The sequence below is a fragment of the Alexandromys fortis genome, unplaced genomic scaffold (assembly GCF_014885135.2).
Source record: "Alexandromys fortis isolate MF-2015 unplaced genomic scaffold, M_Fortis_MF-2015_v1.1 scaffold_159, whole genome shotgun sequence".
NCBI classification, from domain to species: Eukaryota; Metazoa; Chordata; class Mammalia; order Rodentia; family Cricetidae; genus Alexandromys; species Alexandromys fortis.
Window position 1 is genome coordinate 1,704,367 of NW_026068031.1, and position 21,463 is coordinate 1,725,829.

At 48.4% G+C, this 21,463-nt stretch overlaps 1 protein-coding gene across 8 annotated transcripts in view; it reads right to left on the minus strand.

The window, feature by feature from the left end:
- Dpf3 (double PHD fingers 3) overlaps positions 1 to 21,463 on the minus strand; it is a 273,140-nt gene that overhangs the window by 161,330 nt on the left and 90,347 nt on the right. Inside the window, exon 1 of one of the 8 annotated variants that reach the window (XM_050164589.1) lies at positions 18,111 to 18,195. The exons of the other annotated variants lie outside the window; for them this stretch is intronic. The gene's annotated coding sequence lies outside the window, so the exon portion shown is untranslated. Of the gene's footprint in view, positions 1 to 18,110; positions 18,196 to 21,463 lie in introns of those variants that run through there. 8 annotated transcript variants of the gene reach the window in all.

Here is a 21,463-nt window from a genome sequence, read left to right on the forward strand (position 1 = left end):
AGAGCGCAGGTACTACTTCGAGGCCTGTCTGCTTGCCACTTTGCACTTGCAAACGTGAGAACGTCTAAGGTCTCCCCATCCGCGCTCATCTCCCCTCCCCCAGCGCCTGACTTACTGCAGCCATCTCTCCCTATACACACCAGAGCGTTTTTCTCACCCACGCTGGCAGAAAGAAATCCCCCGCCCACCGCGGGTGGGCGGGGCGGCAGTGGCGCCCTTTAATCCCAGGACTTGGCAAAGGCAGGCGGATCTCAGTGAGTTCGAGGCCAGCCTGGCAAAAAGAACTCTCCCTCAAAGCTTCCTTTAGCCTTTTCCTCCTTGGTACCGATCTCAGAGTAGCTCCGAGCGATGTTCCAATGCTTCTGCCTGGCTGTGGAGGCTCTGAGAGAGCAGACGAACACCAGGCTGGTTATCAGGCGGGACTGTCCAGCTCCACCACGCACCAGCTCCCCAGCCCCAAGCCACACTCTGACCACCTCCCCTGCAGTTTCTCACAGACTGGGCTGTAGGCCTATGGAAGGACTTGATAAGCTAGAATCCAGAACACACAGGCAGGAATGCCTACAATCCAGTCTTTCCTTTCTCTTCCCCTTCAAGAGCAATCCATTTCCTCCTGCCACTTTGTGGCAATCATGCTGCCTGAGCAGGCCAGTCCTCTACGTGTGACATCCGGCCACGGAACCTTCACTATGACAGTGACTTTGAGGCTGTCAGAAACCCATTCAAATCTCTGACCAACCTGAACCTCAGGCATTAGAGAGCAAAGCGGCTGGGGCATGCTGGTTCCAGCCGCGCTCCAGAGCCTTCTCTAAGTACCAGAGGCCATACTGGACTCATCTGTTGCTCTATGCCAAAGCCGAGGACAGATAGATGAATAAGTGCATAAGTAGAAGAATCAATCAAAGTTAATCTTCGTCTTACGATTTCCTACACAGAAGTAGACAGCATTGTTCTTGTGCCCAACAAAACACTCACGTCCTTCCAACCCACAGTTTGGGCCATCTGAATCGGCTCAAGCCTGCCTGAAATCCTCCCTCCTCTAGGATAGCTCCCAGGTTATCCTGCCCAAAATGCTCACCCTCCACCTCCATCAGTCTACCTCATCTTTTTCATTAAAATGTTGCTAGTCTGGAATCCTAGCCTGTGGCATGATACTGCCCACATTCAGGAAAAATCTTCTCTCCTCTATGGACCTAACCTATATAACCCTTCACGGATGTGCCTAGATGCTTGCCTCTTAGGCAGTTCTAGATCCTGTCAAGTGGACTGTCAGCGTTCATCACGAGAACCCCCTTCTCCATCATGAGAACCAGTCCTCGGAAGCCGACTGACCACTATGTAGACATCGGGCCTGCCCCAGGAGACATAGATCATCCCCACCTGTCCTGAAATGTCCCTCTGTGCCAGGAATGCCGTCACACCACCATGCTCTCAGAAAACATGGTCTGAGCAGTGGTTTTCAGACTAGAGTTGGTGAAAGAAATAGATAGTAGCACAAGGCTGGGAGGTTGGTTCTGGTGCTGAATCTGGGGGTACGGAATGTGACCCACACACCCGCCCACTCCTGCACCCCGCTGTCTGGTTTTGTGGGAGCCTAGGCAGTTTGGATGCTCACCTTACTAGACCTGGATGGAGGTGGGTGGTCCTCGGACTTCCCACAGGGCAGGGAACCCTGATTGCTCTTTGGGCTGATGAGGGAGGGGGACTTCATTGGGGGAGGGGGAGGGAAAGGGGAGGCGGCGGTGGGAAAGAGACAGAAATCTTTAATAAATAAATAAATAAATAAATAAATAAATAAATAAATGAAGAGCACAGACTCTCTGGACACTGTGTTTTAAAGGCAGAGCTGAGAAGCTCCAGTGACCGACTCTAACTCAGCTGGCTTGATTCTCATTGGAAAACCTCAGGAAGCTGCCTGGATTAAAACGAGAGCACTGACCTGTCTCAGGCCAAACCCCCGAAAGTCCTCATTCCTTGCAAACGTCCAAGAAGCCTAGTCGAGCTCTATATACGGTATAGACCCTGGCATTCTCATTCATTCCGACTGCGGCTCTGACCGGAACAGGCACACTGGGGACAAGGGTGACCCTTGTGAAAGCCACATTAGACAAAGAATTTGAACCCTAAAACTCGCGCATGTTCAGGCCCACTCGCTGCAATAAATCGCTCCTCCTCTGGTGAAGACTTTTCGGGGAGTTATTATGCAAAGCTTCCTAAGCAAGACGGAATTTATATTGAACATACGCATCTCGGGGTTGAAGTCAGGGGACTGCCAAGGACAGGAGATTGGAGGCAGTATGGTTCCTTCCAGTAAATAATGGGAGAGGGAGAGGGAGAGGAGAGATGCTGTGAGGAAGAAGGAACCTAGCTTCGCTTGTACCCAAGGGTCGCCTTTCAAATGGCATCTAGATGTGACAAAACGAATCGCCCCTCTGCGGGTTAAAGAATGTATCGAATGTCACCAACTTTCAAACATCAAACAGCAGCAGCAATGCCCCCTTCGTGTAGGGTGGTTCATACCCGGGAATGAAAACACACTGAGTTAAGGAGTGGCTAGTTCCTTAGCTGGGCATCATCACACACCTGCCATCCTAGAACTCAGGAGGTGAGGTGGGGACAACTGGAGTTCATGAAGCCAGTCAAAAGGAAAGAAGGGAAAGGAAAGAGGAGGGGAAAGGGGAGTGGGAAGAAGGAGGGAGAAGGAAGGAAGGAGGGGAAATGTACCAAGAAGGGGAAAGAAAAAGAGACAAGAGGGGAGGGAAAGGGAAAAGAAAAGATATCTAGATTACCTATTCCACAGCCTGAGTCTCTGCTGAAACCCCAGGAGAGCGCCGAGATGTCCCCTGAGTGTGACCGCCATAGGAGTAGCTAGCTCACCAATTAGACTATTCTCAGACTAAGAGAGCTCAGTCCGTCTTTGCTGCTGAAGGCCACGCGTTTGGGCGCTGCCCTCCCCAGAAGAGGGAATATGGTCTGGCATTTAACACAGCCACAAAGAACATGTTCTTCCACAGTCGACTCTCTACGCTGCTGCCCAAGCGACCTTTTCAAAACAGAAACCGGACCATGACATTCTCTCCTCTTTAAATCCCTCCAGCACCTTCCCCTAGCACTCAGAATCAATCCCAACTCCCTCCTGGGGCTACAGAAGCCCAGACTGTTGTCTTTCCCACTTCATCTGGTCTCCTCGTGCTGGGTTCCAGTCCCTCTGTACCTCCTCCTCTTCTAAGATGCTCTCACCTCAGGACCTTTGTCCATGCTGACTCCTCCACCCTCACAGACTCCTCCCACATCTTCTGGCAGGATTTAAATCCATTATGTAGAGTAACCAACCCACCCCACTCCTTCCTTCCTGACCCCTGGCTGTCTCATCTCCTATTTTAGTTTTTGTAACACTTTTCACCGTACCAAAATTCTCTTTGCTGAGCCAGACTTGTTGGCGCACGCACGCCTTTAATCCCAGCGGCACGGGAATCTTTGCGAGTTCAAAGCTACCCTGGTCTACATAGAAAGTCCTAAGCTAGTCAGAACTACATAGTGAGACTCTGTGTATCAATAGTATCAATAATAATAAATTGCTATTCTTAATTTAAATTTTAATATTTAAATATAATGATTATTAAATTTGTAGGTTTAAATAAAGATAATTAATTAAAATTTTAAATTAATAAAAAAACTGTCTTTGTCTCCTGATTGTCTCTGTGTAATTAAAAATTAACCCTTGTGCAGCCAGGGCCCAATCACTTCAGATCCCCTGTACCCAACACAGGAGTTGGACTCTAGGAAAGTACAGGTGGAACCACTGAACAAATAATAGAAGATGCAGATAAACTGGAAGTCAGAGTAGAGGCCCCTGGACTAAAAATGAGGAGTGCAGAGATGCCTCCTCATTTCTGACCACCGCCTGACCCGACCTGCCCAGTACAGTGCACGCAGGACAGTGGGCCTGTCTCCAACTCCACCACCTCTACGTGAATTTTGCTCATGACTCCACAATGCCATCTCTGCACCCCAAATTCTGGAGCAAGTCCTGGTAAATAGTGCGCATTTATGTTGGTCATTGCTTTATATGCCCAAAGGGATAGTCCATGCTCGAAAATCAGTGCTGCAAACCAGCAAAATCAAAAGATAGTCTCTAGTGTGACCATTCTGTTTTCCTTCAAGGGCCTTCCTCCATATTAACCTCCTCTGAGGGTCCTGTCCCAGGCTGCTGACCCATCTCCTTGTTCTGAGCCCCAAACCTTCGGGTAGTGCCGGGGGCACTGCAGGCTGGGGGGGGGGGGAAGGCTTGACAGGAAATCAATGAGAACTTGAAGGTTATCTGGAGGGCACAGTCTCCCCAGCGGGCACCTGCTGGGACGGGATTTGTGGTCCTGACCTCGCTTGGGGGCCTCTGCCCTCCTGTCAGAGTTGGTTAGGATCAGCCGCAGAAGCAATGCCCTGTGCACCAAGGGATCTTCGGGCTGCCCTTCTAAGGGACATGCAGACAAAGAGGCGTCTCCTTCTGCCTGCCACCAGACTCAACAGCACCCCGTGTTCTCTCACGAGGCTCCTAAAGAAATCATCTCCAACTTGTCATCTTTTGAGGTGTATACTTATAAACTCCAAAGTCTCTGCTGGACTTAGAATCTGACTGTCCAGTCTTCACTCACAATCTACCTCTGTCTTTTCCTGCCACCATCTTCTCCCCCATCTTATTCACCTCACCAAGAATCATCTAATTAACACATGGGATAGGAACAGAGCCCTCCATCCAAGCCTCAAATCCAAAAGCTGAACAAGAGTCTAGGGTAAGAACCAGAAGGAAGGGCTGAGGAAAGAGTTGCACACCCTTCGTTCAAACATTGGGATGACAGCACACGCTGTGACCGCAGTGCCGGGGAAGCAGACACAGGGTCTTCCCGAAGCTCCCTGGCCCGCCAGTCCAGCCTAAGCACAGACTCTGGGATCAATGGGATATCCTGCCTCTACAAATAAGATGGGGCTGACCAAGAAAGATACTCAGCATTAACCTGTGGCCTCCGCATGCCCCTGTATACACATGCGTGTACAATTAACACACAAAGATAAATGGAAAAAGAGACACACCCAGCATGGTTTCAGGCGATGATAGCGGCACAGCTGAGCTGACTGAGCACACATTAGGTGTGGCTGGCGCTGTTTTATATGGTTTACATGTATTCATTTTATTTAATCTCATTCAACCCCACATCATCATCATCATTATCATGATCCCACTATACAGATTTGCAAACCGTGGTCCACAGAATCCTAAGCAATTTGCCTTGGGGCCTAGCTGGCACCAGGAAAATGCAAGTTCAGGAGATAAAATCAGAATAATCACAATGACCCACACTTTCTTGGAAGTACTAAGTTTTTCTCAATGAGCATCACAGACTTGCTAAGTAATTTTAATTTTTTCATTGCTTTATGCCTCAGTTTCCCACATCATCCAAAAGCCCAGAGCTACCTCTCAGTAACTTGAAGATGGCTGGTTGGTGGTAGGAATTCCTAAAAAGAGATCATCAGAGAGCTATCTAAAGAGGTGTTCATTCCAACAGTGAGCAAGAGGCCCTGGACTGTGGTCCTCTCATCTCATAAGAGACAAAGGACTCCCAGCCTGAACTAAAGAGGGAACTCAGACATCCCAGAGTTCTAGAAAGTGCCTCATTTCCTCCCTGGGTGCAGAGACTCAAACGTGGGTTCCTAACCACTGAGAAACCCCACCCCCACCCCCCAGTCCCTGCTGCCTTGTTTTATTGGAAAGAAACTCAGCTGCCAGTGAGATGACATGATCTGCCCCTGGCACCCAGAGGTGGGGCCAGCATGAGCTCATCAGACCAGACTCTTCACTCGGGGCTTTTCATACCGTTTATAGCAGGTGTCTGCAAACTACAGACCCTGAACCAAAGTCTGACCCACCATAAAGCATTGTAAATAAAGTCAGATCGGCAGAGCCACGTATAGACGTTTCCCTGATCCATAGTTTTGTTTTTCACAACCCAAAAATATTCCACAGACATTCTAAAAGCAGGCAAAGCCTAAGTTTTAATTTTCAGGCCATTCTAAGGTGTGTGATGAAATTTCATGCGGTCATGTTTGATCCAGTCCAGAACGTGAATCATCCCTTTCTCTGGCATTACCTCACCCTTACATGCCACCAGACGGTAGCTTAGTAACTGTCACACTGACATTTGTTGTCATCCCAATTACCAGATCAGCCACCACAGTATCAGTATCTAGTTATTGTCCTGATTTACTATTACTGTTCTTAATATCTGCTTGGTCTAATACGTAAATTAAACTTTATCACAGGTTTTAAATACTTTCTCATTGCTATCATCAAAGTCTCAAGCAGAAGAAACCTAGAAGAAGAAGAATTTATCTGCCTGTATAGTTTAAAGAATCTGTGGGGAAGGCCTGGTGGCAGGAGCAGAAGGTGACGGATCACATGACATCCACAGTTGAGAAGCAGGGAGCAATGAATGCCAGGGCTCAGCTCACTTTCTCCTTATTTTGCCATAGACCCCAGCCCATGGGACAGCACCATCACATCAGGGTGGATCTTCCTACCTCAGTTGACCTAGTCTAGAAACATCTCAGACATGCCCAGAGCCTTGTCTCCTAGATGAACCTAGAGCCTCTCACCTTCACAATCAAGATTAACCATAACAGGTGCACGCGTGTTAAGGCAGGACTGGGATCGATATGACCTCTATCTAAGGTTTCAGGCATCCACACGGGAGCCTATTATATGGTTGACAGAGACCACACGGCATGCAAAGCTCAAAATATTTCCCATCTGGACCTTTACAAGTCAAGTTCACTGGCTCCCCACTTCCAGCATAAACCTTGAATAAGGCAGACTCTCCATCTTCACGTTGGAAAAAAACTACAAAGGGAGGTCTAAGAGTCATACAGCTTAAGCAGATAGTTTTACAATTATCTCAGCTTGGTACAACTTAATAAAAACCCATAAACACAGCTAATAACAAGGAAAACACGCAGTAGCTCACCCTGCCTATTTAATAATCATTGTTAACTACAGCAAGCAAACATCACTGAAAATTAATTTTTTTTCCTAGGCTCCCTGGAAAGCCCTTTGTCATTGGGAAATGCTGCTGGCCGGTGGGTGAGAGCACGTAGTTCACGTAGTTCACGGCCTCGAGGCCTTTGTTTTCTCCTGGTGAGTGGAAGCCTGGCTCTGAGGTAGCTAGGAAGTGAGTATTGCCCTTCCCCTGGGAAGCCCTCCTAGAGCTTGGGGCTCTCTAGGAGGTGATGCCTAGAGCCTCCTTGTCCCTCACAGTCTACAGAACGTGTTTAGGAAGAGCAGGGTATGGCTTGGAGTTGTGGGGGTTGGGGCAGGGCTGTGGTTGTGGTTCTGGTACTGGCTCCTTCCCACCTCGCTATCCCCTCCTCTCCAGAAGGAATCAGGAGGTATGCCTGGCTCCCAGCAGCCTGCTGCTGCCTCTCTTCGCTCCACAGAAAGAGGCCTATCCCTGTAGGGATGAGATGGCTAACAGGGTGAAGCCAGAACTTAGTTACCAGGCATCTTCAGCCAGGCTGTAACCTCCTGGCCCCTGTCAGATGGAAAGATGGAGCTGCTCATAATGCAAAGGAAAGGATGTGTGCCAAGACACACTGGTGAGAGGCAGGTGAGGGAAGGCGGGTGGGGCCACACAGGCCAGCCTGTCAATCACATCCACCCCCCCCCTCCAGGAATGCCGGAGCTGGGAGTTTGCGACAGGTGGAAAGCTTCATGGTGCCATGGCTAATCTTTGTTATCAGCTTGACCACATCTGGAATCACGAAAGACATAAACTGCTGGGAGCTATTGTGAGGGGTTTTTCCAGGGAGAGTATCTGAAGCCCGAAGACCCACCCTGAGTCCGGGTGTCACCTTCTGATGACAGTCTAGAACAAAGGACGTGGAAGACGGGAGCTTTGCTGCTACCTGCTTGACCTCACAGTCACTGGCAAGTTCATCCACACTGTTGCTGAGGCTGTCCTTCACCGCCATAGGAACCACCATCTTCAGGGTCCCCGTGTAGACGGAAGACCAGCAGCTCTCCAGGAACTCTCTAGGACTCCAGAGCCAGGTTGGGACTGCTGAGATACCCAGCCTCATGGGCTGAGCAGCTATCGGATTCTTGGCCTCCCCAGTGTGAGACGGACATTTTTGAACTACCAGTGCCACATCCTGCAAGCCTTTAATAAATTCCCCTTTAATAAAATATGACTATATATGCATATTTGTATGTATATTCTCTCAATATTCATTTTCTCAGTCCTGTTCCCTTAAAGGACCCTGACTAATACACATGGCTAGGAAAAGGTTTGCACAATAGAGTCCCGGTTAGCAGCAAGGTCCCGTGCAGTAATTACTGTTTCCCTTTCAAAAGTGCCCTTGCTTGGCTGATTGATAATTAGGTCCCTCCAATGGCAGATCTAGACCTCTGTCACCCCAACACCGAGGAGACAAGCCAAAAGGTGACCCCGGAAGAACGGAGGTGAGTGGGAAGCTGTGCAAGCAATGGGGTGGGGGCACGGTATGGCGGGACCCTGAAGGAAGAACCAAAGGAGAAACAAAGAGGCAGGAGGAGGCCTCAGGATGACAAGAGAGTGTAGCCTCCAGCACCACCCTCCGCCATCATTCCTCCCAGGACAGGTTATCTCTGGAATTTATGCTCTCTGATAATTGCCTTGCAGAGGGTTCCACTTATCTTATCCAAAGAATCTGCCCGTCGCCAGACACACAAGGTTCTAGTTAATCCCATCTTCACTGCCCTCCACCTCTGTCTGCCGCCAGCTCCTGGCTCCCTTTCTCTCAGCTGCCCTTCACTTCTAACCTCCCATGTCCTCTGGCCTCAAATCTGCTTTTGCATCTCTGGACCAGGGAACATTAAGGGTAGAAGAATCTCAATAACCCCTAGCAGGTTTAAGGGTTTTCTGTGGGCTCAGGAAGGAACGAGACGGAGCGGGGAGTCACCTGCTGATAAGTATGAGAGGCTATGGTAAGGCCTAGCAAATGTAGATTGTCCCAAAGGCTATGTGGGACAGGCAAAAGCAAAGCTTTGGGTCCTGGGAGTTTTGCTGTTGTCATTGTTAGCTTTTGTCTTTACCTGCCTAGTGGCATTAGATCTGGTTGTTTTTCTTTCATCTTTCCTTTTTCTTTCTTGACTAATGTAGCTCAGGCTGACTTCAAACTCTGTGTAACCAAAAGATAACCTTGAACTTCTGATCCCCATGCCTCTCCTTTCGAGATGCAGGCACTACTGGTGTGCACCCCCACACCCAGTTTTATGTAGTACTGGGGATGGAACCCAGGGCTTCCTGGGTGCCAGGCAAGTGCTCTACCGACTGAGTTACATCCCAAGCCCAACCAGCATCCTGCTTGTCTTATTCATTCTTCAAAGCCTGCCTCGCTTAAGCACTCTAAGGATGCCGTTCTTGGCTCCTCCCACAAGCAGTCTACACACAATGCCCACTGCTGCTGCTATCTCTCTAAATGTGTGTTGCACAGCTAACTGGGAGCCACTGAAAGAGTCTTTGCCTACAGGAGCAAGTCCCTCAAGGACAAGGAAGACATTGAGCCACCCTCGATGCGGGCCAGGTACTGTCCTATGTCTTGGGAATAGGACAAGTCATTGTTACAGCAGCTGTGGGAGAGGGCCTGCTACTATTCCTCATACCCAGAAGACATCGGGTTCCAGAGAGGTGAAGCCATTAGCAAAGACCACCTAATACATGGCCAGGTCAGGCTTTAACTAAGTGACCTTATCTCGGATTCTGGAGTCTTCACCACCCAGCCCCAGACTGCCTCTACAGCTAATTTTGCTGAATGATTGGAGCAGCTGGTGCTATGTTCCATATATGTGTGTGTGTGTGTGTGTGTAATGTATATATGCATATATGTATTATATATATATATATATATCCTTCCTTTACAATGTTGGTATTTATTAAAGCAATCATAACAACCGCGATAGCTAATGGCCACTAGACATATACGAGTGCTCAGAGCTTTCCATATAGGAATTATATCCTGAGGGCAAGCATAGTCATCCCCACAACACACCCTCTGAACCATCCCTTGGTCCCAGAAACACGAGCTTAGCCCTACCTCAGGACCCCCACACCTGCCTCAACCCATCACAGGGTCACTTATTCATCCCCCCTTCTAGGGACCGTCCCCACTCTTTCCCATCACTCAGGGTGGAGGTTGTTGGAGAACAACTTTATTTTCTGCTTTACTTCATATCCTTCTTTCCCTGTAAGTTCATAAGCTCTCTGGGAGAAAGACTGGTCTAATTTATTTACCCCTGTGCTCCCAGTCGCTAAGACTGGTTCGCAGCCTATAGTAGGCCGACAATGGGTATTAGCTGGCTAGATAAACGACTAAATGTCTCCACTGAGTCTTCCACGAGCCATGCTGACTCTCTCTTGCATGCACACCCCTCTGTCTGCTCTTTATGCGTCCATGGGCCTTTATGCCTTTATCACTGTGAGGTACAGAACGTTGTCGTTCTCGAGCCCCTCTACAGATGAGGAAACTCAGGGAGCTCATGAACACACGGAAAATAAAACACTCTCCCATTCTGCCTCCTGAATCCATGGCAACCATATCTGACCTGTACTGCCTCCCGCAGAACACCCAGCATCTCAACTCTCTCCATCCAGACACCCCGAAACTGCCAGCAGCCTTGGAGCTCCCTTTTGAGCCCATCACCTCCCCTGTCTTCTCTGCCTGGCTCTGTCCTCTAGGCCCCTCGGGATTCTCCATTATCCCCCATCTCCCTGCTCAGGGTCACAGCAATGTGCCCTGTAGGTCAGTCACTTGCCTCTTTCCCCTGCTTCAGTGGACCGGGGCCAACAGCAGGTGCCAGGAACAGACAGAGTGAGACGTGACAGAGTGGTTACTCCCAGTTCCCACCTTCCTTGTCACTATGGGGTGGGTGTATTTGTCTCCTACAGGACACAAGCCTTCTCCAAGCTGCCATTCCAGCCAGCTTCCCATCCCCCTTGCCCTAGTCCTTGGGTTCTGCACATCCCCTACTTTGGTTCCCTGCCCACCTTTTATCGTGGTCCTGTGATTAAATATGCCTTGGTTTGCTATGTCTGACACTGACATCACCCGGCCTCTCAAGCTCCTACAGCCCCTCCACTGCTTCTTTGGCTTCCTTCCCTGCCCACTGCTCACTGCAGCCGCCTCTGCTGGGCCCTTCTTCCCTGCTTGGGATTGGCATTTTCCTCTAATACCTATAAATAAATGTTCGTTTGCTGGTTTTAAGGTTTTGCCTTGGCAGCCTTGGCTTTTTGCCTAGGCTACAACCACCCCTCTGTTAAAACTGAGACAGGATGGGGTAGGAAAAGTAATATTCCACACGAGTCCTAGATAGACCACAGTAACCTGTCTGCCAATGCTGAAAGGAGATGCTGGGGTTCAGCACAGAGCTCCCCTATACCAGGATCAGAGTCCCTCCATGCAAACTCCTGGGGGACCCCTCAGATGCCATGCTGGTCACTGAAAGCCACGAACATTTCAACAATCATAGTGCTGAATTTACCAATCAGCTACCATGCGGGAGGGGTTATGTCTAGGGCTGTCGCCCTCCTACATCCATTCTACTTTAATAGACGAGGAAACCGAGGCTCAGAGAGGTGAAGAAATGGGAGAATACGAGTCAGGTCAACAGACCTTCAGTCCCCACCAGTGCCAGCTCTACCGGAGGGAGTCACAGGCTTGACCCCTGTGTGTGCATGCCGCTCAGAGATGTCATCACCCGTGGCCACAGGACTGGCTGAAGCAGGATGAAAGTCAGGAAGATGAACACAGAAGGTCCATGCTGGCAAAAGTCACGCTTTTCAAGAGGCACACCATTGTCTGATTCCAGTAAGTCCTGATCAGCCAGCATGTACTCGCTGCTCCTTCCTGTAGAGACTGCCGGTGGTCGTGTGTTCATGCCAGACATACACATGCCTCACAGCACAGCATGCTGCCGACACAAGGCCCTCCACATCATGTTCAGGAGAGTCACAGGAAACTCCCAGGAGTAAGAGACAGCGTGTCACAGAAATGAAGGAGGCTTCCTGCCGCACTGCAGACCAACTGAGCTGACCCAAGTCAAAGTCCCCCTTGCAGCCACACTGGTCAAGAACCAATGGCTTTCTGTTTTTATCTTCTGGAGATAGTAGTAAAAATAAGACATGTCTAGTGTTGGGGGCCATTGTTGGTGGCACTTGTGAGTGTGCATGTATGACACACACAGAGAGAGTGCACTACTCCTCCCCAGGCCAAAATAGCCCCTACTTCAGCCTTGGCTCTCTATTCAGCTCCTGGAGTACCATCTGACTTTGGTCCACATGACTGCTGGCTGGCTCGTTTCCACGGGGATCCAAGAATTCCCAGGTCCCAGCAGCATAATGCCTGCTCCAATAGACCACCCCACCCTCCCACTGTGTCCGATAGAACAAGGTCAAGCGGAACCAGTGGTTTGCAGTGTCACCTGACAAGATGGTGTCATAACCCCAGAGCTATAACACACCTTCCCCGCCCTCTTCAGTCCAAACCTTTAAAAAAATTACTGCTGAAAAACAGAACTGGATATCAGAGGCTAGGACTGTATCTCAGCCTATAGAATGCTTGCCTAGCACACACAAAGACATGGGTCCAATCCTCGGTACCGTGTAAAACCAAACATGGGGATGTACACCTATAATCCCAGCATTGGGAGGTAGAGGCAAATACGTCCGAAATACAAGATCCTTCTCAGTTATGTGACAAGGTCAGTTTGGATTGTGAGAGATACTGTCTGTCTGGTGGAGTGGTGGAGAAAAGAAAAGGAGGGGAAGGAAAATAAAGGGAAGAGAAGGGAAGGAATGGGAGGGAAGAAGAGGGGAGGGAAGAGGGGAGGAGAAGGGAGGGGGAGGGGAGGGGAGGAGAGGAGAGGAGAGAAGGAAGAAAGAAAAGAAAAGAAAAGAAAAGAAAAGAAAAGAAAAGAAAAGAAAAGAAAAGAAAAGAGTGCCAGCTTCAAGTTTCTGGGCTACTAGAATTCAAACATCCTCACTGAAATCAAAAACACTCTCTGCCCCCCCCACCCCCATTAAACACTGCAAGTTTAATCCCCTCCAAAGATAGGATGGCAAACACGATTAGACCCAATTAATTTATAGAGAAACCAGGAAAAGAAGGAAAATCAATAGAATTGCCCTGCTCTGACCACTGCTGCAAATGAAGTCATAACTTGAGGGTGATTTGGGGAGGAAAGAAGCCGAAAGTGTCACCCAACAGCCATGAGGCAATTTAACAAGGCAGCATTGGCCCGTATGGACTGGCTGGGTGAGGATCACTGAAGCTGACAAGGCTCTCTTGGGGACAGAGGGACAGAGAAAGGGAGAGACTGCCAAGGTCTTTCTAGTCATCCGCCAGGAGGCTCATTGGCGGTAAATTCTCATCTCGCGCAGAAGTGAGACAGAAGGGAAAGGGGAAGGCAGGAAACAGCCACACTCGCAGCCAGTGCATTAAGGACACTGGCAATTTCCACATAGGCAAAGGCCATGTGGGCTGCTCCTGCGGCTTCACACTAATTTTATCTCCGTCCTCACTCCCAACACGCTCGTCTCTCTTCCACATCCAGGGAGGAAGGTGGGAAATAAACAAGCCTGCAACAAGCATCCATCCTGGATCACCGGCTGGGCCCTCCAGAGCAGTTGAGGAAGCCCCAGGTGGGAAGAACACACTAAGAGACCACTACCCCCCGCCACCCACACTTGCTGACTGCGGATGTGTGGCAAGGAGGACCTGGTGAATTCAGCAAGGATATACGTGGGCTTACTCAGAAATGGTGACACACAGCTTTAACCCCAGTACCTGGGAGGTGAATAGAGGAGATCAAGGGTCCAAAGTCCTCTGCAGTTAGGGAGTTCAAGGCCGGCTGGGGCTATATAAGACCTTGGTCAATTTGAGTGTGTGTGTGTGTGTGTGTGTGTGTGTGTGTGTGTATGATTATGTGTATGAGGGTGCACATGTTTGTGTATGATTATGAGGGTGCACGTGTGTGTATGATTATGAGGGTGCACGTGTGTGTATGATTATGAGGGTGCATTGTGTGTATGATTATGTGTATGAGGGTGCACGTGTGTATGTGTGTTGCATTGTGTGTGAGGGTGCACATGTGTATGTGTGTTGCATTTGTGTGAGGGTGCACATGTGTATGTGTGTGTATGTATGTCTATAAATGTGTGTGGGGGTATATGTGTATATGTGCATCTGTGTCTGTACATATATATTGTTGGATCTGTCTTTAAGTCTAGATTGAGCAGAGAGAAGTAACAAAGACAACACCAGAGGATCCCCCTGCCCATGAAAGTAAATGTTCTGCTGTCCAGCGAGGTCCCCTTGTGCCCACCTTGCTGTCTCTGGATTGAGTGCACACAGAGAGATCTAGCCTCCAAGTCATTCGTTCACGTGGCCAGGAGATGTTTAAGCAGTAATTACATGCCACTCAGTTCCACAGTCCTGCCCAGGAAAAGCTCTTCAGTGAAGGACTGACGTGTAGCATCTGAGTCCCGACTACTTGTGTTCTTGTTTGCTCACCTTCCCTGAGCCTCAGTTCTCATCTATAAAATGGGATCACAGAATTCCAATGACATCACTTTCTTCGCCATCACCCATGCTGGGGTGGACCTATCCAATGATGCAGCTGCTCAGACCTCAGTGAACACCCGCCTGGCTCACCAACGTGGACTCGGATGGGATCGTTTGCACTGCCTGTCATTGCCCTATCTCTGTGAGGTAAACAGGAAGATGGCCCCCAAGAAAAGCCATGTAACACCCTGACTGTACATGACCAGCAAACATGGCGGGGTCCCATCTTCCACTCACTGTCACCAGCCATGGCAGAGAACAGTAGGTCATGAGTCAGTTATAAGATAATATTATCTGTTCTGGGGGACTCTACCCACTGGATAAACAGAACAGAATCTATTGAGACATAAAGGAATCATAATGAAAGAGCAGCATCGTTAGTTCCCTGACCAGTCAGCTGTCTCACCTGTGATCAAAAGTACAGCCTCAGGTGTATGGACGATCCAGGACAAAACCTTCCCCACCAGCAGAAGCCTGAGCCCCAGCACAGATCTTCCCAGAGTTTACAGATTCCCCCACCTTTGTCTAAAGGGCTCTGGATCACAGGAGGTGGCTCCACAAGTTGACGATGGGATATTTTTAAAGGATTGTAGAGAGGCGGGTGGAACCCAGGGTTTTCTGTATACCAAACAAGAGCCATGTCACTGAGCTGCTCTCCCAACCCCAGTGCCAGTTTAGAACCTAAAATAGTACATGGAGAGGTGGTGTGTCAGCTTCTTATTCCTATGGTCACGAGCTAAGCGGAAGCACGCTAGCTTACAAGCATACTCTTCTGAGTATCAGAGGTCCAGAACGAGTTTCCCCAAGGGCTAACATCAGGACGCCTGTGTTACTTCCAGAAGCACTAAGAACCTGCTTCTTTGCTTTGTCCAGCTTCCAGGGACTGTCTCTGCTTCTTGGTATGAATGGAAGAACCAGGGGACCCTCCAGTACATGTCTCAGCCTCCACTTCCAACTCTATGTTACCAGGCAGGCTGTCAACCTCCTCCCCCATGTCAAGGCCCTGTGATGATGTTGGGCCACCTCCGAGTCCAGGTTCGCCTCCCATGTCAAAACCTTTCATCACATCTTCCAAGTCTCTTTTATCACCTAGATAACATATTTATGGGTTGTGGATTAGGATTTAGGTGTGGGCATCTTCGCAGGGGCATGGGTTCTTCGGCCTGCTAAGGTGGGGTCTGCAGCATGTGTACTTGGATACTATTAAAGTCATGGTGAAGAAATAGAATGAGCATCATTCAGCCCTGAGTTCAAGAATGCTGAAACTGGGGCTGGAGAGATGGCTCAGTGCATAAGAGTAAATGCTGCTCTTGCAAATGACCCAAGTTTAATTCTCAGCACCCAGTTCAGGCAGTCTACAACTGCCTCTACTTGCAGCTCCAGAGAAATGATGAGCCCCCCTTAACTCCAAAGCTACTGTGCTTACATGTACACAGATACACACACAGACAGACACACACATGTACTCATGATTTTTTAAAAATAAGAAGAATGCTGAAGCCGTCTAACTTTTTGAGAAATGTTTGAGTATAAATCATATGTTGTGAACTAGAAATGTATCCAGGGTGACAGAATGCTTGCCTAGCACACTCAAGGCCCGAGTTCAATCCCCAGCACTGTATGAACCGGGTGTGATAACGTACAACATGCAGAAGTCTATGTAGACAGGATGATCAGAAGTCCAAGGTCATCTTTGACTATATAGGGAGCTCAACATCAGCCTGTGAGACCTTCTCTCAAACAGCAACAAAAGCAAATGCTACCCAGGAGCACAGGCTTCAGAGATACACAGCTCTTGTCCGAATCTCAGCTCCACCACCAACGTAGGTTTCTTGTTGTGGTGGTGGTCAGCATGACCAGAAGTATCCTAGAGAGGAGCAGGTTTCTTGGCTTATGGGGAAGTCAAGACAGGAACCTGGAAGCAGGAACTGAATCAGAGGCCATGGAGCGGTGCTGCTTACTGGCTTACTCTCTATGACTTGCTCGGTTTGCTTTCTTATAAACTCAGGACCACTGCCCAGGGGCGGCACTGCCCACAGTGCCACTTGACTGGTGGCACAGGCCTTTCATTACAACACACTGGACATAGGGTCAGTCAGGTCTCTGTAAGTAGGAGGCCAGCCTCAGCTACACAGAAAGTTCTTGACCAGCCAAAGAACAAAGAATCCTGTCTCAAAAATATATATGTAAATATATATTATAAAAATAATACATTGTAGAAATAATATATAAAAATTATTAAAATAATATATATTTATGCCGCCACAGATTTGACTACAGGAAAATCTAATAGAGGTATTTTTTCAATTAAAGTTCCCCATTCCAAGATGGTCCTAATCTTCATCAAGTTGACAAAAACTAGCCAATACAACCACAATAATATAATCTGAGCTTCCATTTGCTCAACCAGAAATACTAACCAGAAGAATAAAGAACAGAATGGGCCCAGAATCCTTCTCTCTTGCCTAGGACCTGGTAAATGCCTTGCAAAGGGCAGCTCATATAGACTGAGCCTGCTCCTGTCACTCTACTACTTTAGTTCTGTCCGGCCTAGTTACTAAATCAATCTGCTTGACATGAACCATTTGACTGTCAGCAAGTACACGAGACCCTGTTGAGTCCCAGGAACCAGAAAGCCTGCCTCACCCAAGGCAGATGAACCTTGCCACGCTGAGTTCTGAGGATCCCAGCAGAGACACCTAAAGATTTACCAATAGGATCAGAGTGAAGTCAACCTAGTTCAGACATGGTCCAGAAACAGAAACCTGCTTACTTTCCCCAGAAAGAAGATAAAGCGATAAGAAACACTTTCTCTTCCACAGGTTCAGACCCCATTGTTTTGGATATCTTTCACCTAGAAACAATTGCTTATTATCTTAATTATATTGCAATAAACATAGGCTACAGATAATAGCCGACGATTCCCAGCATAAATATGTCCTCCCATTTTTATATGGAAAAGCCGAGGCAAAGAGCAAAGGAACATGAACTTTATCATAATGGAATAACATTATAGGTCTTTGATTCCACCACTGAAGTATCTCAGATGGTGTTCAAAATACTAGAGCTGGCTACGGTGGAATCCCAGCACACAAGGAGGCTGGAGCACAAGGATCAGGAGTTCAAGGCCAGTCTAGGCTACATAGTGAGACTCTGTCTCAAAAGCCCAACAATATGGGGATGGGAGCAGAGACAAGCAAATTCTGGGCACTTGCTGACCAGCTAGCTTATCCAAACTAGTGAGCTCCAGGCTCTGTGAGAGACCCTGCCCAAGGGAACAAGGTGGATATAGGAACAAAGGAAGACACCCATTATCATCCCCAGGCCTCTGTACAAGGTACACAGGCACGTCCCTGCACCCATCTGTGTACCTGCATACATACACCAGAGAGAGAGAGAGAGAGAGAGAGAGAGAGAGAGAGAGAGAGAGAGAGAGAGAGACTGTAGTATGAGTCAAACATCACCTGAAACTTTAGCCCTGTTTTCCTTGAGGTCAAACACTTCTGCACCTTCATTCCCAGCGAAGAGTAGATACAACCTACACATATCAGCCTACACATATTGTTACTGCTGGAAAGCACAGTTAAGTCCGCAATCACAGCAGAAGATTTATGACGGTGGAACCTACAAGATAGCACGAGATAAAGGAAGACAAATGTTCCCAGGAGGGTAAGGTGGGGTGCAAAGAAGCAGCAAAAGGAACAAGGCCTGGAGGAAAAGAACTACCTTGCCTAAGAACGGACGTGCAGCAGGCGAACCTAAAAGGCACCCTCGCCAACAGTGACAGAACAATCTAGAGAGAACGTTGAGTTAAACCAGTACCTGTACCAAACCCAAGATACGAGATGCCCTTCATCTCCTCCCCACTCCAAGTCTCCTGGAACCCTGCCTAGCTAGCTGCTTGGCATGTGACCATGTGGGACAGAAGGAAGCATTCCAGATTAAAACTGTTCTAGACCGAGCAGCCCACAACCTACCCAAGACCAGCTGCCTACGGACACCTAAGTGAGCCCAGGCTAGACCAGAAGAACCACCCAGCTGAGCCCAATCCAATCACTACCCTATGGAACAATGAGAAAAATGCATGACTGCTCACCCTCCAACTGAAGTCACTGTGCCATGGAGCACTTTGGTAAGTAGCAAGACTAACAGATACAGGCAGGAATCTGTTCCCTTCGTCTTTATATACTCAACAGCCGACAAAAGGCTTCCCATGTAATAGTTACATAAATATTTCATGACTAGGTCTGGAATCAATAACAAGGTGATTTAATGAATAGTGTACTCTGAAAAGCAGCAATAAGGCTACATTGCAAAACTCGATTGAGATACTTTGGTTATTTGCATAGGGTTTTTTATTGTGTACTTTTTGGAGGGAGGGGGCAAGTATGTGCTCCCAACTTGCATGCAGAGGTCAGAGAACAAGTTGCCCAAGTGGTTTCTTTCCTTCCACCATGTGAGTCCCAAGGAGCCAACTCGGGCTGGCAGCAAGTATCATAACCCACTGAGCCATCTTGCCAGCCCTGGCATACTCTGGTTTAAGGAATACTTTTAAATTAGTTTACTACTAACTAATGCTAGAATCCACTTTCTGGTCTGGTGGTGAAAGCCAGCATGCACAAAACCCCACCACTACATAAATCGGATGTAGTGGTACACAGCTATCACCCCAACAGAAGGATCAGAAGTTCAAGATCATCCTCAGCTACACATCAAGTTCAAGGCCACACTGACCCCATCTCAAAAACTAGCTAAATAAATAAATGACAAAAACGACAAGAAAACCTTGACCTTCCTTATTCTTCCCAGCCAGCATTCTTTCTGATTGAGTTTCATTCAGCAGGAAAGGGAGTACCGCACACGCCTATAATGTTAGTGGTCATCTTTAAATGGGTGTGAGGTTGGGTTCTAAATTCAGCAATAACAGGGACCTTGCTGCTCTCCTAATTAACATCTTTACTTCTGTGAGTTAGTAATTTATGCTGCCCTCTCTCGACCTCACTGAGCAGCTAAAGTAATAAGACAAACCAAGACAGCTCGGACACCGTCCACCATCAATAACTCTACTTTCTCAGTAAACAGTTTTACCTTCTGATGGTTTTTATAAGATGAGCTCTCATGCGCTCCATTTACCCCTTTGGCTAGATTTCTTTTAATATTCTGCAGCTGGTACCCATATTTTCAACAATAAAATGACACAAACCAAGGTAAGAAGGCCTTAAAGTGGCCCTGAACAGCGGAGGCTGCAGTTGCTCAATCTGAAAAAAGCTGGGGTTTCTGGCATTGAGGATCACATTGAGACCAAAGTCAGTCCTGAAACCTACAGGACTCTCTGGGGCTAGAGTACCCATGGGGGAAAAACACTGCCTATACAGCTTGGACCCCTTTTCCTTTTAGTTGCTTTTGCTCAGCTTGGGAAGTCACAGGCTCCAAATTCCAAAGCTGGCTCTTCCCTGGTCTAGGTCTTTCCTGGGAAAGTCACAGGACCAATGGAGCTGAGTTCTGAACCCAGGTCTCACACTGCTAGAGAAAACCCTCCTCCCGGGCTCTTTTGCTGCCAGGTTCCCAGTCTCTCCGGGCTTACCACCTCTCCAGATGCTCCCAAGACATTTGGAAGCCATAGTTCTGGAGCAGCTCTGGGTATCAGAACTAAGCATCTCAAGAGCATGTAGGAGATAGGGTAAGGCAACCAGACCCACAAGGTGGTGTGCTGTGCTAGCTCACCCTGGGGAGAGAGGTGTGAGGGGGCTGAGCAGGTGTCAGGGTAGCCTCTACTCACACTAGGAGGTGGAATGGGGCTGAAGGGAGAGGCAACTCCCCATCATCCCCGTCATCTTTTGTAAGCCCACTTTCCTCATTTACTTTACCTGCATAAGACCTTTACTGGATGCACAGACAGAGGAATAGATGAATCAATAGACAAATGGACCAACTAATTCACGGATGGATGAATGGCTGGTCAAACAGGCAAGCCATTCTGCATTTGCAAGTTGAACCAACACACAAAGAGGAATGGCACACTCAGGATGGAAAACCTCAAGCCACCACAATCGGGGAACATTTGATCACATGGGAAAGCCATTAACCACAGACTGGTGAATGATTTTTGACCTTCAGAATAATGGTGGTTGGCCCTCTGGGATGGACTCACCTGGGAGTGTCTCTCCTCCCCATCCCTCTCAATCAAAGTCCCTAACACAATCTGAACACCATGCAACCCAAGAAAACCATTCAGCCACTTCCCCAGGCAGTTGCACCAGCAAGGAACTGACCCAAAAAAATAGGTTCTTGCTTATCCATCCCTAATGGATACTTGAGTCTTGGTAACAGTCCCAGAAACAAAAAGGTTACAGAAGATGCAGGCACTGTGTAAGGAATAATGCAGAGAGATATCCACAAATACACCCATGAGGCTAGGGGCTGCAAAACAAGGACATGGGGAACCCAGGGTGACTCATCGGGGACACACAGGAACATAGTAGCAAAAGAGACCAATCCCAGATGAAGGCTTGCCCCCCAGTCACCTGGCCGAAGGCATCACCATGACCTCAGAGGTAACTGCTGATTTACAGAGAACTGCAGGTGAACTATTAATTCTCCGAGGTTCTATCAGCCCACAGTTCAAGCAATTGCTTAGAAGGCTGTATATCATCCGCTCCACCATGAATCATACTCCCCTTGCTATCTCTGCATGGAGCATCCCTGGGTCTTTCCAGGGATCAACAAGGAGGAAAGCTCACGGCTCAGCAGCTCTAGCTGCATCTGGCTCAGAATGTGGTTTTCAGTGGTGACAAAGCAGAAAAGGCAAGCCCTAGAG